Source organism: Bos taurus, chromosome 16, assembly GCF_002263795.3.
Source record: "Bos taurus isolate L1 Dominette 01449 registration number 42190680 breed Hereford chromosome 16, ARS-UCD2.0, whole genome shotgun sequence".
Lineage (NCBI taxonomy): Eukaryota > Metazoa > Chordata > Mammalia > Artiodactyla > Bovidae > Bos > Bos taurus.
In genome coordinates this window covers 2,244,908-2,248,923 of record NC_037343.1, presented here as the reverse complement: position 1 = coordinate 2,248,923, position 4,016 = coordinate 2,244,908, and the positions used below count along the sequence as shown (strand labels likewise).

At 42.1% G+C, this 4,016-nt stretch overlaps 1 long non-coding RNA gene and 2 other non-coding genes across 3 annotated transcripts; 2 read left to right on the top strand and 1 right to left on the bottom strand.

Annotated features, from left to right (window-relative positions):
- The first annotated feature begins 547 nt into the window (after positions 1–547).
- Positions 548–620, top strand: TRNAK-UUU (transfer RNA lysine (anticodon UUU)). Its single transcript has one exon. It is a non-coding gene; the product is annotated as a tRNA-Lys (tRNA).
- Positions 621–881: 261 nt separating this feature from the next.
- Positions 882–954, bottom strand: TRNAK-UUU (transfer RNA lysine (anticodon UUU)). Its single transcript has one exon. It is a non-coding gene; the product is annotated as a tRNA-Lys (tRNA).
- LOC132342433 (uncharacterized) lies at positions 912–3,133 on the top strand. The gene is made up of 2 exons (XR_009490803.1): positions 912–2,301; positions 2,848–3,133. It is a non-coding gene; the product is annotated as an uncharacterized lncRNA (long non-coding RNA).
- The last annotated feature ends 883 nt before the right edge of the window (positions 3,134–4,016 follow it).

Sequence of the window (4,016 nt, the reverse complement as noted above, 5' to 3'; positions counted from 1 at the left end):
GGGGTTTGTGTCACGTAAAACTATGACTCGGACCCCATGATGGGACCTGCAGGACAATCCCACCATCCCTCTGCGGGGTCCTTTCTCCCGCTCCACACTACACAGTTCAGTTCAACAGCTTCAGAACAGCGTATCTGTATTCTCTCTTAGAGAGGTTTTTGTGTGTGTGTGTGTTTTGTTTTTTTTTTTGGTCGGGAACGTTTTAGATACCCACCCTTTTATCAAGAGTGTAATAAATCTTGTCAGTACAGATCTTCAAAAGTGGCCTACGTCACCGTTCTGTTCATCTTAGACTTGTCAGAGAGATTACCTAATTATTATTATTATTACCCAATAATGGTTATTGGGCACAGAAGAATCTCGCAATCCTGAGTTAACCGGTAATGCTGGCGAAAGGTCCACGAGGCGCGTTCTGTTTTCCCTGGCGCACGAACCCAGTGCTTGACCGGGTTTACCACAGTTTCACAAAATGCCGGCGGAGGAGGCGGGTCCGCGGCGCTCGTCGTCCTTAAGTAAGACGCCGCAGGAGCAATGTGCGTTCGTGAGAGCCCGGATAGCTCAGTCGGTAGAGCATCAGACTTTTAATCTGAGGGTCCAGGGTTCAAGTCCCTGTTCGGGCGCTTTGCGTTTTTTCACCTTCAGTTTTGTTTTCTTCCCCAGTTCTTAGAAATCTGAAGGAAAAAAATTCCTCCCGAAAACTGCGCAAAACCTCCGCACTCACCAAGAAATTGAGTCATTTTGCGTAGCCGCTTTTCTTTCTTCCCTGACTGTACGTTTATCTATCATACTCCGAAATCAATGAAAAATAAAGTGGATACGACTTAAGGTAGAAGTAGACTTAGCAACTAAACAAACCTTGGAATTTTCGAAAAATCAGAAGGCGCCCGAACAGGGACTTGAACCCTGGACCCTCAGATTAAAAGTCTGATGCTCTACCGACTGAGCTATCCGGGCTCTCTCGAAAACCCTTTTCTCTTCTGTTTACTTGATAATATTCTAATTGGCCCTCAAATCTAAATTTTAGTTAGTATTATTTTTTCCAGTAAGATAAGGAAACACAAACATTCATTTTTCTGTGTTTTTCTCCATGCACTTAATACGTGTTTTCTTCAAGTTCCTTCATATTTAATGTCTGATGAATTTCTAATATTCACTAAGCTCTCTAAAATTACGTGGTAGTAAATTACAGAAAAATGGGAAACGGAGACGAACATTAAAAATTCAGAAAGCTGCAACCTCTTTTTACTACACTTCTGTCTTCAGTATACTGCTTCCCTGATAGGGCCTCTGAATGTCGGTTATACTCTGCGGAACCAGGTTTCAGGGATTTCCCCCATATCTTTAATGAACAATAGGACCTCTGAATGTCAGTTATATCTACTGACCCAGGTTACAGTATTTTCCCCATATTTTTAAAGAAAAATGTATTTCCATTCACTTGATGATATAGCTGTTAAACAGGCATTCCTTAGCACAGAAGAAGGAAAGACACATTTGACTCATAAATAGAGGAGCTAATATAGGAAAAGATAAGTGACTGTGGAAAGGTGGATCCGAATATAGATTGAGAGAAAGGGAGTTTAGACCTTTAATTTAGATTTTGATTGAATTTTTCCCTTTCTCCCTCTTCCAGACAAGTTGCAATTTTCAAATCAGACTCCCAAGGTGAGTCCTTCTAAAGCAGTATTAGTGTGTACCAGTGAAAGCAACATAAATTATTAAGAATAAAAATCTCCAGATCAGCCTGGCTTTTCCTAAAATCAACTTCATCAACTGTGACGCATAGGGTAAGGAAAACAGGATTATGAAATTTCAAGACTGATAAGGGAGTGCATTTTTGTTTCTGGGAACCTGAGGCTTCTGACACAATGAACTAAATTGCCCAGCCTCAGTTGCAGGAGTTTGCTTCCTACAATTGCCTGATTCTTTAAAAACAAAGGCCAACAAACTGTGTGATCCTACACAGGCCTGAGTTTCCACATCAATAAAACGAGGGAAGTTGGTTAGATGACCTGTACTGCGGCTGCTGCTAAGTCGCTTCAGTCGTGTCAGACTCTGGGCGACCCCAGAGACGGCAGCCCACCAGGCTCCCCCTTCCCCGGGATTCTCCAGGCAAGAACGCTAGAGTGGGTTGCCATTTCCTTCTCCAATGCATGCAAGTGAAAAGTGAAAGTGAAGTCGCTCAGCCGTGTCCAACTCTTAGCGACCCCATGGTTTGTAGCCCACCAGGCTCCTCCGTCCGTGGGATTCTCCAGGCAAGAGTACTGGAGTGGGGTGCCATTGCCTTCTCCGAGATGACCTGTAAGACACTTTCTAAATTAAAAATTTTTACCACTCTTGTTACTTTTTTTGCGGGGGATGAGATTAGAAGGAAGACTCAAAACGCAACAGGAAGAAATAATGTAATTGTACAAACATTTATTGATCATCTATTGATATTATGGCTTAGGTTCTGTGATGAAAGTCAGAGATATATAGGACCTGGATCCTGTTCACAGTCTAGGAAAGAAGGGAGACATTTAAGCAGTTAATTTAAACAAAGTAATAAATGCAGTATTAAGAATTCAAGTACAAGAAGAGGCAGGAGATGAGAATGGACAGACAGAAAGGGTGTACAAAATGAGGGCAAGGGGTCTTTCAGTTTTCAGCAAGGAAAACAGGATCAAAGTTAAGTTTCAACAAGTTAACTGTCAGAGGTATGCAGAGGAAACTGTAGTGAGCCAGACAGACATTTATCTATTCAGGTATTTCTTGAGCACTCATGTGTGAAATAAGGAAAAACTGTTTGCTCTGTTTGAATGAGATGTGAAAATGTATTATACCTAATTTCTTTTTTTTTTTTTTAAGGAAGGGAACTAGTAGCTGTCCAGTGTCCCTGTGAAGTGAAGTGAAGTTGCTTCAGTCGTGTCCGACTCTGTGCGACCCCATAGACGGCAGCCCACCAGGCTCCCCGGTCCCTGGGATTCTCCAGGCAAGAACACTGGAGTGGGTTGCCATTTCCTTCTCCAATGCATGAAAGTGAAAAGTGAAAGTGAAGTTGCTCAGTTGTGTCTGACTCTTGGAGACCCCATGGACTGTCGCCTACCAGGCTCCAGTGTCCCTAAAGAAGCAAAAATAAAGTGTTTTTTTTTTTTTTCCTGGTCAATGGCTTCATTTGTTACATCGAATTGCCTTTGCTCCAGGAAAATAAACCAGCTGTTTAAATAGACTAACTCATGAATTGCTTATTGAGCACCTACTATTTCCACAGCAAAGAGACAGGCACAGTGGGAAGGAAAACAGTTAAGTCTGGAAGGAAAATGAGAAATGAAAATTGTGTTTTGGGGTTGGTGAATAAATTAATCTGGCTGTAATACAGGGAGGTAGACAGGGAAAGTGTGGGATTGGAGACAGCTGACGGGATTTATTTCAGGCTAGAGGAGAATAATTTTATCATATAGGCAACAGCAAAGTTTGAAAATCAAATTGAAAGTTTGGCTTGTTAACATTGTAAAGTCCCATCTGAAGTAGCATGAACTGAATCTGCTTTTTCTATATTGGGTTACAAAATACCATCAGTAGCGCTTTCTCCTTTTTAAGCATGAAATCTTCCTGGAGTGCTACCAAGCTTCTCACTCACATTGACTGTTGAACTTAATTCTCCCGCTGGAGGGCAGTCTAAACTCACAGATTCTAGATTTGTGGCCCAAACTCGCCCACCCCCCGCAACCCTTCTCAAACTGAAATTTCCCCGCTAATTATTAAACACATGCTCTTTGCTCTTCTACTCATCAGACTCATTGGTCATTGAAATTTTCCATCAACTCTGTATCAGAGCTAGGAAAGTTGTGGATGAAGAGATGGGTCCCCAAACCAATGCTGAATGTACCTACTCAGAGACCCAGTGCTTCACCATCATCATCTTTGAGTTGAGATCATTACAAGGTGCAGAGATGCATGGTACAGAGGAATTGTTCTGAAAAGTTTCCTTTTGTGTTTTTGGCCCAATAACTCCAAACTGAGAGCAGCCTGGGTTT